Source organism: Canis lupus, chromosome 10 (assembly GCF_003254725.2).
Source record: "Canis lupus dingo isolate Sandy chromosome 10, ASM325472v2, whole genome shotgun sequence".
In the NCBI taxonomy this organism is placed as follows: domain Eukaryota; kingdom Metazoa; phylum Chordata; class Mammalia; order Carnivora; family Canidae; genus Canis; species Canis lupus.
The window spans coordinates 50472813-50487049 of NC_064252.1; the positions used below are offsets into that span (position 1 = coordinate 50472813).

Sequence of the window (14237 nt, forward strand, 5' to 3'; positions counted from 1 at the left end):
CTTGGGCGCAGGGCGTGATCCTGGAGACCCGGGATCGGGTCCCACATTGGGCTCCCTGCAGGGAGCCTGCTTCTCCCTCTGCCTGTGTCTCTCTGCCTCTCTCTCTCTGTACATCTCTCATGAATAAATAAAATCTTAAAAAAAAAAAAAAAGAAGTGAACTTGAAGATTGAGTTTAGATCAGACTGGATATCTGAGGATGAGTTTCAATTTTAAAACTGCTGGTATTGGGATCCCTGGGTGGCGCAGCGGTTTGGCGCCTGCCTTTGGCCCAGGGCGCGATCCTGGAGACCCGGGATCGAGTCCCACATCGGGCTCCCAGTGCATGGAGCCTGCTTCTCCCTCTGCCTGAGTCTCTGCCTCTCTCTCTCTCTCTCTCTCTCTGTGACTATCATAAATAAATAAAAATTTAAAAAAAAAATAAATAAAACTGCTGGTATTTAAAATAACAACTAATTGGAAAACTCTAGCATGTGCCCAAGACGCGAAGGGATCCAAAGGGAAGTCCTTTAAGACAGCAGATGAAGACGAGGCCATTTCCCTGGGTCAGCCCATTGAATAAACTGATTCTACCTGGATTCCCTTGCTGGGGGGAAGGCCGGCGCCACCCCTGCCCCTCCAGTGTCAGCCCCACAGAGCGAGGCACACCCCACTCAACAGACAGGAAGCCGTGGACCAAGGGGTTGAGTGGTGCCAAGACCCCACAGCATGGAAGGGTAAGGTGAGTCTGAAGCCCAGGTGTGCCAGTGTCCACCGTCCACATCCTTCCCCCCACCCCACGCTGCCTTCTGAGGGCACTGCGGGGCCTCCATTCCTCCTAGAAAACCTAATTTCAATCTGGCAGTCAAGAGAGCACTCTCACGTGGGGAGGCTGACCCTCTGTCATGCCCCCCAAGAGTCTTCTTTCCCCCCGTGGCTCTCTTTCCGCTGACCATTGCTGGGGAGAAGGGCCACTGCTCCTCCTCTATGGTTCCCATCAAGGTGGACTCTTCACCCCTCTTGTGGCACAGTGAAGATAAGACGGCTGTATAACCAGATTCGATCCGGGGCTTGGTTAGGGACAGTAGGTGGAATGCAATGCTGGGGGGACCTCCACTTTTGGCTAACAGACTGGCTGGTTGCCCACAGGCAGGGGACTCATTTGCCCCTTGGGGTCCTCACAGGACTCCCCTACCTGACCTAACTGCCCTGAGTCAAAGGCTGTGCTCTCCATCAGGAGCAGCCCCAGATTCCTTCAAACTCCCCTATGTCTAGCTTCCTAGGTCCCCTCTGGAGCTAGATTTCTTTTTGAAAAAAATTTTTAAGGCAGCCTGGGTGGCTCAGCGGTTTAGTGCCGCCTTCAGCCCTGGGTCTGATCCTGGAGTCCCGGGATCGAGTCCCACGTCGGACTCCCTGCATGGAGCCTGCTTCTCCCTCTGCCTATGTCTCTGCCTCTCTCTCTCTCTCTCTCTGTCTGTCTGTCATGAATAAATAGATAAAATCTTTTTAAAAATTTAAAATTTTTAGTTTTTTAAAAGATTATTAATTTGAGAGAGAGAAAACATGAGTGGGGGGGAGGGACAGAGGGAGAGGGAGAAGCAGACTCCCCGCTGAGCAGGGAGCCCAATGTGGGGCTCTCTCCTAGGACTCCAAGATCATGACCTGCCTGAGCTGAAGGCAGACCCTTAACCGAGTGAGCCCCCCGGGTATCCCTAGAGCTGGGTCTCTTGTTGAGGATATATCTCTTCTCTTGACGATGGGACTGAGAATGAGACATGTTTCCCCACCAACTATTCTCCTTTCCCAAAGGAGTGTGGCCTTCTCCCAGGGCCTCTGCAAGGCACACCACTAGATACACTGCTGGAAGACCAACATCCGCCCACTCCTTCAGCAAACACAGCTTGGCAGGCTTTGTGCTGGGCTCGGGGATACGGTGGAAGCCAGACAGGTGGAAAACCAGCTGCCCTCATAGTATCTGGGCTGTATTCTTAGAGGTTTTGTACTGATTTTTATTTCTCTGCTGCCGCAGGCTCACCCCTGGGCCAGGGCACAGCTTTTCCCTGATGCCCGCACAAATAGGCTGGGCCAGGACTTGTTCTGGGGTCTCCTTATGGCCATGAGCACGGGCCCAAAGTGGTGCCAAATGCTTGACTGGCTGTGGTACTATCCTCCCAGAATGAAGGGGACATGCAGGTCAGGAGCGTTTCTGACAGCACAGGGGGCACCCTGTGCAGTGTCCCTCTCACCAGCCCTAGTCCTGTGGTCTGGCTCTGTGCTCACCACACCTCTTGCTTTCCTACAGAGGACCCGTCTGCTCAGCTCAGGAAATAGGGCAGAGGTGACAGTTTATCCTCCTTCCCCACGCACCCCCAAAGGCTCAGAGCTCTGGGGGGCCCCCCAAGCCTTAGGGTCAGGCTTCTTGCTGAGGGCCGAGGGGCGGGCTGTCTGTGCCTGGCACTGCTATCTAGCCAGGTGCTTCCCAGAGGGGATGAGCAGTCCCCCACGCTCCTGCAATCTGTGGGGAGCCAGGCCGGCTGCGGAGAGGGGCCTTAAAGCTTCAGCCAGAGAAAAGGCAAACCCAGCCACCCCGAGAGTCTCTTCCTTCCCCCAATCACACCCTGCAGAGGCGTAATCTGTCCCCAGGTTCGCACCAAGCCTGCTGTTTTGTTTATGCCACAATTGATCTGCCATCCCAGTTTGCAAAAAGCAGACACTTGGGGGCTTTATTATGCCACTTTGACAAAAGCTGTGAAGCTCATTCCCACAGCCTGTCTGGTACCGCCCTCGCAAATGGGGCCCTGGTGACAGGGCCTCTGGAGTTCAGCTCAAGGAGGCTGATCTGTATTGGGCGCTGGGCAGCCTCTGTGCTAGACACTGGACACATGTTCTCTCGTCCGGTTCCCCCAACCACCCTGTGACATGGGCTAAGGGTGGTGAAGGTAGTCGGATGAGTTACAGTTTGTAAGCGGCTGAGCTGACCCTGAAGCCCTTTCCACAGTGCCGGTTGGATGGCATGGCAAGTCTTTGCTCTTCACCTGGGGGACATTATTCTTCTGGCTCTACAGTGTCACCTTGGGGAAGGGGAGATATAATTTATAGTCCAATCCAGTATACTTTTGAGAGTAAAAGGGTCACTAGTAATAACTACCCCAGGACAGCAGGTGTAAATCAGGGCTGATCCAAGAAACTAGGTTGTATGATTAAAATGCAGATTCCAAAGCAGAGACCAGTTAACTCAGTTGGTTAGTGTGGTGCTAATAAAATGCCGATTCTAAGGCAGGTCCCGCTCCAGAGGTTTATTTAGTGGGTCAAGAAGAGGACCCAGGAATCTGCATTTAAACAAATGTTCCCTGATGATTTTTTAAAAAAGAGTTATTTATTCATGAGAGACACAGAGAGAGACAGAGGGGCAGAGACACAGGGAGAGGCTCCCTCCATGGAGCCTGACGTGGGAATCGATCCCAGGTCTCCAGGATCATGCCCTGGGCTGAAGGCAGTGCTAAACTGCTGAGCCACCCGGGCTGCCCTTCCCTGATGATTCTGATGCAGACAGGCTGAAGCCTGTTCTTTAAGAAACAATGTTATAAGGACACCAGGAAGGCTCAGTGCTTGAGTGGCTCCTTTTGGATCAGGGTGTGATCCCAGATTCCTGGGAGCAAGTCCCACATCAAGGCTCCCCACAGGGAGCCTGCTTCTCCCTCTGCCCTATGTTTCTACCTCTCCCTCTTTGTCTCTCATGAATAAATAAAGAAAATCTTAAAAAAAGAAAAAAAAGAAACAATGTTCTAAGGTAGCCCTTGGATATCCTACTGTTTGGAATCTGCCCAATTTCAAAATTTTTTAAAGATTTTATTCATTTATTCATGAGAGACACACAGAGAGAGGCAGAGACATAGGCAGAGGGAGAAGCATGCTTCCTGCAGGGAGCCCGATGTGGGACTCGATCCCAGGACCCTAGGATCATAACCCGAGCCAAAGGCAGATAGATGCTCAACCACTGAGCCACCCAGGCACCACTAATTTCAAATATTTTGATTTAAATTTCTCTTAAATATTTGGCCTTACTGAGGTATAATTAATATACAAAATTGTAAGATATTTAAAGTGTATATTATTGATTTAATTTCAAGTGGCCCAAAACACTTGTGGATGATGGTGTAGCTATTTCCTTAACAACATCTCCTACCCCCCACTCCTATGTGAGGCAGCCAGGCCACTTGAAGAACTGACCTGCATCCAGGTGCAGGCTAGGCCAATGGAAATTACCAGTTCCCTTACTGGGATTGGCTCAAGGATGGATAGACCTAAATCAATCAGTGCAGGGCATTTTTATGGCTACAGAGATTGGTGCAGGAATGGGCATGTGATCCCATTCAGGCAAATCAGATGAAAGAGTTTCTCTGATGGTTTTTGGGTTAAAAGATTGTCATTTAGAGCTGCCCTGAATGTGGAGGGAGCAGAAGTAGCCCCAAGAGTAGTTGGCAGCCTTCTGTGGCCATGAGGTGGAGCCAGCCTTAGATGAAGCTGATGCTGCAGGAGGCGAGTGGAGGTAGCCTGAAAGAATGAAGCTTCATGACCCCAGTGAGCTGTGACATCAAACTGGCCATGCTCCCCGACCTACCTCTGGACTTTCAATTCTTGGGCTCATAAACCCCTTCTCCTGCTTACACCTTCCATGACATACACCCCAACACACTCCAACTGGTGTTGGAGCACCAGGGTAAACAGCTCAGCGTCCAGGAAATATCACCAGACTTGAACTCAAAGGTTGGACCTCCGTTGTGGCCTCTATGGGCCAAGAGTGAAGCAAGTCACTACCACTAACTTCTCTGAGCCCCAATTTCTTCATCTATAAAATGTCAGCCTCCCAACGTGAACCTTCTTTGTAAACTGCAATACCAACGTGTGCTTCTCGTGATGATAAAATAGACTTACTGGTGGTGGGGAGAAGGTGGAGGTGAGTAGAATTCTCAAAATTAAAAAATAAAATGATGGATGAACGTGAAACAAGTTTATTTATGGCAGGACTTTTCAGAGCACTTATTGTGTGATTTATGAATCCGAGGAGGCTGTGCTAACACTAACCAGTGTTCCCCATACTAATCTGACCTCAGATTGTATTTAACTGCCTCAGGTGAGCTGAGTGTTTCAAAGAATAAACTTTGGGAAATGCTGCAGTCTATCCTCACGAAGACTTAAGGATGAGATATTTTAAAAAACGCTTATGAGTACCCACATTTTCCAATAGTCACCGTGACAATGCAGTGCCTAGAATAGCCTCTGGTGTGCAGAACGTGCTTGAGCTAAGCTTGTCGAGTGAATAAATAGACTCTCCCCCTGCTTGTTTGGAGCAGTGATTCTCAAACTAGATTGCCTAGGACCCATCTGGGGATCTTGTTGGATTCTGGGGCAGGGCTCCCAATTCTGCATTTGTAACCTGGCTTCAGGTGATGCCGCTGCAGATGGTCACTGAATTTTATTTTTAGTAGCAAGCATAAATGACTTATGAGACTAATTACCTTCGGGGGCCTGTCTCCACAGTGAGATGGGAATCCCTTGCAGCTGAGGTCACATTATACTGGCTATTTGGAACTCTGCTGCTCAGGTTTGAACCCTAGCTCCACCACCCCCTGGCTATGTGTCTTTGAACAAATTCATTAACCTCTCTGTGCCTCAAAGCCCTTATCGGTAAAATGCAGGTAACATAACTACCTCGATCATGTATTTCTTGTATTGAGTTAATATATGCAAAGTATTTAATGCCTAGCACATTAGTAAGCCCTTAATAAAGACTTATTATTAATCTTTCCATGCTCTACAGTGAACAAGGGAATCTTATGTGAAGTAGGCAATGATAGTTATTTGTTGACTGAATGATTGAAAGTAAAAATTTCAAGAACCTCTCAAGGGTAAGAGTTAACTATCCGAGATAGTGGAAAGCAGAGGTGTGGAGTCAACAGGCAGGGATGGGCAAAGCCACATTAGGGTTGCCAGATAAAATACAGAACTCCTAGTTAAATATCAAATCATTTTTTAGTATAAGCATGTCCCAATGATTCATTATTGAGCACTTGGCTGGCTCAATCAGAAGAGCATGTGACTCTTGATTTCAGGGTTGTGAGTTTGAGCCCCACGTTGGGCAGAGGTTACTAAAAAATAATAATAAAATAAAAAATGTTCTTTAAGGGTTATATATTAGGGGCACCTGGCTGGCTCAGTTGCTACAGTGTGCAACTCTTGATCTCAAGGTTGTGAGTTCAAGCCCCATGCTGGGTGTAGAGATTATGTCAAAATCAAATCTTAAAAAAAGGATTAATTATTTATCTGAAATCCAAATATAATTGGGTGTCCTGTATTTTTATTTGCTCAATCTGGTGACCCTACCCATGGCTCCACTTGTTTGCTTGGCACAGTTCTCTGGGAAGCCTTTCCCAACACGTTCAATCTCATTTTAACAGCCTCACTTTAATAATCAAGGAGCCTGAAGCTCACTGGAGTCTGGGCCTTGCCCAAGGCCAGGCTAGCAGTTCAGGCCTTCCCATGGCCCTCCCTCTCCCAGCAGGGAGCAGTGGAATATTTGAGGTGGGATGTAGGGTGGAGGGTTGAACTGCCATTAGGCTGCTCTGTGGTTAGAGTCAAGACACTGACTCATGCTGCTCTAAGTCACTACCCTGGGTTGGTTGCGGGGGAATAAGGGGAGACAGCCAACAGGCCTGGGTAAGCCCTGAACTTACTAGGAGAGCTCCAGGCTGAAAGAATGGACAGGAAAAGTCACTAAAGCATTCAGTGAGGAATAAAAAGGTGGTTGAGCCTAATAATAGTTGACATGTACTGAGGCCATCACTACTTCCAGGTCCTGGACCAAGACTTCGTGTATATCCATGCATTTCATCCTCACCATGACCCCGTGAGGCACTGGGTTTTATTCATTCTAAGTCACAGCTTTTTTTTTTTTTTTTTTCCCTTGCATTTTAACATCCCTGAAATCAGGGTGCTTCTTAGGATAATGACCTGACATAGTTTATTCGGCAACATTTTAAATTCTTCATGGTACACAATAGTGGTGCATTTATAATCGATGGTGCATTTTAAATCTCAGATGGGATGAGCCACAGTGGAAGGTTAACATCATCCCCATTTGCAAGATTAGCAAATACGGTCACACTGAACAGATAAGGACCCTGAAGTTAAATAACTTGCCCAGATCACACAAGAGGCAGAGCCAGGGTCTGAAAGCAGAGGAAGGAGCTTGCGATGTGATAGAGTCAAGTGCACGGGGTTTGGAAGGAAGAGAAGGTCGGAGCCGCAGCAGCTCTTCGCTCCCTGTTGTGCAAGAGAAGCACCTGGGAGACTTAAAGCTGCCCCCAGTGCACAGGCGCACCCACCTGGCGCCCACCGGGGTCAGAGCCCACACTGAGGTCCTCGGGGTGGCCGGTCTGGGTGAGACACCAGGAGGCCTATTTGTCCAGAAGGGTGGGTGGGGGTTCGAGAGGGAGGACGTAGAGGCCTGGCTTTGAGAAAAGCATGCACTCGAGAGTGAGCGCGACCCTGTGGAGGCGGGAAGAGGGCCATGAGGGAGAACTTGCCCTCCACCTCGTTCTCAGGCTGAATTTACGGGAGCATCATGGAGTGAGGCCTCTAGAAACACCTCTCAGGGGCACCGCTAGAAGCTTCTCCAGCATCTCAGCCTGACCCCCAGCAACAGGGACAAACTTACAGGCTGCAGAGGACAAAACTGGCGAGTCCCCATTCCTGTTCTTTCCCAAGGCAGGCATGGGAAGGGCCAAGGCCACCTTTCTTGGAGAGCTGAGAGCAGACTGGGAGCAGAGGCCGGCGTCAGGCTCTTGCCTCCCTTGCCGATGGGGCGCGTGGACGTGTTACTTCTCCGGCTCACAGGGGACCACGGAGTGCCCCCAAAGCAGCAGGTTAACTGGCAGACAGCAGGGCTCCGTCGCTGCTCGGGGGCATCAGGTGAAAGGTGCAAGCCAGGGGGCAGCCAGGAAGGGCTGCCCGTCTACACCCGCGAGACCGACTCTCCTGACTGCTTTCACCTCACTGGGCCTCGGTTTGCGGGCAGCTGCAGGTGAGTGGCGGCATCTGCTCAGGACCTGCTGCAGGCCCTGGCCCCTGAGCCGGGTGGGGGCCCAGCTGGAGGCCGGCACCGCCTCCCCCCATCCCGGGGTGCGGAGTGGCAGCGGGCGGGACACTGGAAAGCGGGGCTGCTGTGGCGGAGCTGGGACCGTGGGCCGCTGTATCGGTGGGCGCTTTGGATTTGTCTAGATTGCCGGCTCCGAGGACAGCAGCCCTTGGCTCCCTTCTCCCCGCAGCTGAGCATGGGGTGGGGTGCGCCCTGGATGCTTGGTGACTCAGGACAAAGCACCTGGAAAACGCGGGCCCCTCCTTCTCCTGTTTGCTTTTGGCTTGTTGTAGGGGGGCCTTTGGGATGGCCTTTGTTTGAGGAGAGAAGGTGGGGGTGGCTGAGAGAGCAGAGAGCTAAAGAAAAGACTGAACCCCCCAGGCTGCAGGCTAGCGATGTTTCACATGAGAAAAGTTTCGGTAAACTGTGAGCAATGGGCAGGTGACCCCAAGAACTGGTTTTGAACCCTGGCACGGCTTTCCTGGCCAGCGGGGCTGGTTGGAACCTCCTCCTACTCTGTGCCACTTCTGTGGGATTAAGGTTTTCTCTCCTCACCAGAAATCATTCAGCAAAATGAGTTATTAAAAGCCAGTTAACTACTCCTGCCTCCGGGTAGCTCCTGCTTAACAACCTCTCCCGGGGAGCAGCTGTCAAACCAGGGCCCTGTGGAGCTGGCGGGAAGATGAGTCATTTACATGGAGCCCATCCTCCGTCCTGCCCCCCAGATCTGTCCCTGCCTCTCTGATGACTAATCCTTTTCAAGGATGAGATCACTGCCCCTCCTGCCCCCCACTGTCCCAAAAGAGCAGAGCCCTAGCCTCGGCCCAGGATTGTGGGGGAAGCTGAATCCAAGGTGAGGGGAGTCCCGGATGGGACATGGGACTAGCCAGCAGGAGCTGGAGTTGGCGCAGCAACGTGAGAAAAGCCTGAGGCCCGCCCTGGCCCCGCTCCTTGCTCTTGGACCTCTGGGCTGTGGTGAGGCTGCCATTCGGGGAGGAGCTTGTGAGCTCGCCTGCTTGGAAGTGTCACTACAATGTCAACTGAATCTCATGTCGCCTCAAATCCTCTATCATAACAGGAGCAGAGGTTTTATTATTTTTTTAAAAGATATTTCTTTCTTTATTCATGAGAGACACAGAGAGAGGCAGAGACATAGGCAGAGAGAGAAGCAGGCTCCCTGTGGGGCACCTGATGCAGGACTCGATCCCAGGACCCTGGGATCACGCCCTGAGCCGAAGGCAAACGCTCAACCACTGAGCCACCCAGGAGCCCGTGGAGCAGAGGTTTTGAAGCCCATGGGGGTTCCCGTAAAGCAGGGTCTTGCTGTCCCACGGACAGTTCAACCTCCTCTCAGTCAATTCCGCTTTCCTGCCCCTGGAGCTGTGCCTCCCGTTCCTCATGCCTGCCTGTGGAGCAGCAAGCCACATTGGAAGGGGGGTGTCTGTGAGGGGAGACACAGGAAGGCAGCCAAGTGCCTGGGAAGCTGAATCTTCTGAGCCCTTGGGGACAGGCTCTCCGTGCACGGGGCAACTCTTCAAGGCCCTGGTCTGTGTGAGGAGTTGTCCCTCTCTCCTTACAGGAGGAGGCCTGTGAACTGCTCCAGAGGAGTGATAAAGACAGAAGGCATCATGCAGACAACTGTTGGGAGCTGCAGTGGGGGAACTGCACTTGAGGGTCCCCGCAGAACCCTGTGTCTGCCCTGGCGCCCCCTGACATGCCCTCTGCTCTCTGGACCAGCAAACAAGCTAGAGGGGCTGCCCCAGCACCTTGGCACGGGGGTCTCTGTTAGGGCCTGGCTATGTCGGAAGGGATGGGACTTGAGGTGCCTGGACTGAGGCTAAGGGGTCAGGAGCACCTCCTCCTCCACATGGGGCAGGGCTGCTCCTACCGCACATTCTGCTTTCAGCCACTTATAGGGAAGGGTGGTTGCCCGTGGGCTCACGGGAGGTGAGGGATTGAGGAACTGGGTATGGAGGCCTACTCTGTGCCCTGCATTCTGCTGGTGCTTTCCCAGATGTACCCCCAGAGCAACTCCTGGAGCAACTCCTGCTTCTGGCCCTTATTCAGGTGAGAAAACCAAGGTCAGAGAAGTCAAGTAATGGAACAAAAGAACACCAGCACACAGGTCCTAAACCCCACACCCATGGCTCTTTCCATTCCCCCTCTCGAGGCCCGACTCAGCCTCTAGCTCACAGCCTCCGGCTCAGAGAATGCACTGTGATCGTGCCCTGAAACATGCAAACAACTATGCCATGATGGGGAACCGTGGCCAAAATGCCTACCCCGGGTCTGTGGCATGAGTGTGCATCTGATCCTGAGTGACAGGAGACGGAGGCTGGGGCTCGGTGGTGTTAAAGACCTTGTCGAGGGTCACAGACAGTGGCATGACTGGGATTCCAGCTCAGGTCTGCCCAACCCCAAATCCCACATTCCTCATCAGCTTGCCTTTAGCCCCCCACCCCCATTCACAGAAAATGACAACTTATCTAGTGGTCAGCAGCAAGGACTGTCCCACAAACATGGTTTCCATCTGAGTTTGAACTTATCTAACATGTTTTTGGAAATCTGCTATGTGCTGGGCCGGGGCAGGGGACAGCACACTGTGACGGACTGTATCGTCCGGGCTCTGCAGCCAGAGGCTACCAGGAGCATACCAGGAGACACACAAAATTGAGTTTACCGACTCACTGCCACAAGGGAGATGTACACCATGGGGAGCTGTGGGGCGTCTCGGCCAGCAAGTATCAGAAAGGACTGAGTTAGGATTTGGGCTTGGGTTAGGTGATTTGGAGGGTTGCTCAAGGAAGCAAGGCTTTGCTCTGGATTAGATGCTGCCAGGGAGCAGGGATAATTCTAGGATTGAACATTTTAAAGATTTTATTTATTTGAGATAGAGCACTCGAGAGAGAGCACTAGTGGGGGGAGGGCAGAGGAAGAGACTGAGTACGGAGCCAATGTGGGGCTGGATCCAAGGACCCTGAGACCATGACCTGAGCCAAAGGCAGACGCTTAACCAACTGACCCACCCAGGCGCCCCTAGGATTGGACATTTTAATAACTGCTACCTATAAGGTGGGAATACTGGAGCAATGCCATAGCTGTGGTTGGTAAAGCAGCAGCAGTCATTCATAGCAACCAGGGAGGGTGTTTGGTCATGTTGGTGGCTTGGAGGATGTTCTTATGTAGTCTGTGTTCAGACATGACTGTGGGTGAGTGGTCTTCTTTTTATCTTACTCTGCTGTGGTCATCAGGTAGCCTTGCCTGAAGTCGGTGTCCCGTGGAATTGCTTATGTTCCGTGTCTGAACACCCCCGCCTAGATGTGAGCACAGGCCTGCTCTCAGCTCACAGGGGCTGCTCCTGTCTTTCTCAGAATGGTTCTGCACTCAGCATTCCATAACAGCATTTTATCGGATGCCATTCATTTTTTAAAAGAAATTCCTTCTAAGTCCTTCAGTTTATTAAAAAACATGTAAGTATATATATGTGTATATATATATGCACATGTGTGTGTGCCTGCACGTGTATTTGATTCAAGTGGAACGCATCTCTCGATTGTAGAAATATGGGTGATTTTCATTTTAATTTTCTTCTGTATGCTTTTGTAAATATTTCACATTTCCTCTGGTACAGATGGGATTGTTAGTTACTACTTTTGAAATCATAACCTTTCCCCTAACAATGATTTTTTTTCTTTTTTTTAAGATTTTATTTATTTATTCATGAGACACACACAGAGAGAGAGGCAGAGACACAGGTAGAGGGAGAAGCAGGCTCCATGCAGGGAGCCCGACATGGGACTCAATCCCGGGTCTCCAGGATCACGCCCTGGGCTGAAGGTGGCGCTAAACAGCTGAGCCACCTCGGCTGCCCCTAACAATGATTTTTTTTTTTTTTTTTTTTAATTTATAAATAGGTGGGAACACCTGGGTGGCTCAGTGGTTGAGTGTCTGCCTTTGGCTTAGGGTGTGATCCGGGAATCCAGGATAGGTCCTGGTCTTGCATTGGGCTCCCTGCGGGGAGCCTGCTTCTACCTCTGTCTGTGTCTCTGCCTCTCTCTCTCTGTGTCTCTCATGAATAAATAAATCTCTTTAAAAAAATTTATAAATAGGTGTATGTGGCTGGCTCAGTCAGTAGAATATATGCAACTCTTGATCTTGAGGTCGTGAGTTCAAGCCCCCTGTTGGGCACAGAGATTACTAAATAAATAAATGAAATTAAAATGTATAAATAGACTCTGGTTTCTCTTCAGATTGAATAAATCTTTCGCCTTTTACTAAGGATTTCCATGGAGAGAAACAACTCTGAGTCTTAGACTAATTTTTTTTGAGGCCTTACTTTGTGTGAGGCTTTAAAAAAAAAGTATAAATAGAAATGAATGAGATAAGGCCCCTGTTCTCAAAAGAATGACCCTGAGACCCTGGGAGTATGAGAGACATCACAAGAAGCTAGGAAATAAGAGAAGAGGCCTAGGGGGCTTCCCAGAGGAGGTGCCACTGACTGAGTAGTAAACATGTTTTAGCCAAGCAGGTGGAGGTTGGGAAATGGATTCAGGGGTCATATGGATTAGACTTCTTAGGGAGCATATACAGTATGAGAATGAGGGCCTCTGGGGAACCCTGGCATTTAAAGGGGAGAAGAGGAGCCCGTGAAGGAGGTTTCATGCACTTAACAGATATCTGAGGACCTACTGTGTGCCAGGTGTTAGACTAGGCCATTGGGATTCATCAGTAATTTAAATAGTTCCTTTCCCTCACAGGGCTTATATTTCAGCTTGGGAAATGGATAATAAACTACAAACAATGTGCAAGTAAATTGTATTGGAAAATAGTTGATACCATGAAGAAAAGGAAAAACTAGAGCTGGCTAAGGGGGTGAGGGTGCCATGGGCTGGGAGAGCGCATGCTGCAGCATGAAGTGGGGTGAGCCAGGGCAGGCCTCACTAAGGAAGTAACATTTGGTGAAGCACTGGAAGAAGTGATGTCTGGGGTAAGAGTGTTCCAGGCCAGTCAGCAGCCAGAGCAAAGGCCCTGCGGCAGGAGCTGGAGGTGGAGGAGGAGGAGGAGAGCAGGAGAAAGAAAGAAAATACTAGACAGAGGGATTAGTCAGCAAATCTCTCATTCACCCTCTCAGGGCAAAGTCTAACTCACACAGATGCCCCAGAACAGAAGAGAAGCTGTCACTCTCATTTGATTTTAGCATGAGGGATAAACAGATAAGCTACTGCTCTTTAAAAAAGCGGAAGAAGTAGAATAACTATTCAAGTAGATTTCAAGAGACAGCAGAAATGCTGAATATAACTGATAACTACCTTTTATCTCTATCAGCAGATCACATGCTATTTTAGAAGGAATTAAGATAAGAACAACCATTGGTTGCTCAGTGTACAGAGCAAATTTTTATGTTTTATTTGATCAATTTTTTTAAAGACTTTATTTATCCATGAGAGACACAGGTAGAGGGAGAAGCAGGGTCCCCACAAGGAACCTGATGCAGGACTCGATCCCGGACCCTGGGATCACGCCCTGAACCAAGGGCAGGCACTCAACCACTGAGCCACCCAGGTGTCCCTAATTTGTTTATTTGAGAGTATGTGTGCATGAGCACAATTAGGGTGGGGGAGCGTGGGGGGAGGAGCATAGGGAGAGGGAGAGATAGAATCCCAGACTCCACACAGTGTGGGGCCCCAAGTGGGGCTTGATCTTACAACCCCAGGATCATGACCTGAGCCAAAGGCAGATGCTTAACCGACTGAGCCACCCAGGCGCTCCAAGCTATTACAATTTTTACATGACAGTAATAATAATAAAGCCAGTCTCTCTGGCTGCTGTGTTGAGCACAGCCTGAAGAGTCGGGATCTAGGAGTCCAGTTCAGAGGCTGCAACACCGAACAGGTGGGGGTGGCCCCAAGCAGGACAGTAGCCAGGAGGAGCCTAGGAAAGGGGAGGCCAAAGGGAGGAAACAAAAGCAGGAGAGGACAAAGTCACCAAAGCTAGAACAGACAAAGGGCTTGAGAAGCATGGATGAGGGAGTAAGAGGTCAGAGACTTCTAGAAGGATCTAACCAGATAGACACCTGACAGGTCCCCTGGGATTTGGCAACTGGGAGAAACTGGCTGTAGGCA

General features: G+C 50.3%; 1 protein-coding gene and 1 non-coding gene across 3 annotated transcripts in view; one reads left to right on the top strand and one right to left on the bottom strand.

The window, feature by feature from the left end:
- KCNK12 (potassium two pore domain channel subfamily K member 12) overlaps window positions 1-14237 on the bottom strand; it is a 66334-nt gene that overhangs the window by 21524 nt on the left and 30573 nt on the right. The gene's annotated exons all lie outside the window — the stretch shown is intronic.
- Window positions 12346-12464, top strand: LOC112675773 (U5 spliceosomal RNA). Its single transcript, XR_003146050.1, has one exon. It is a non-coding gene; the product is annotated as a U5 spliceosomal RNA (small nuclear RNA).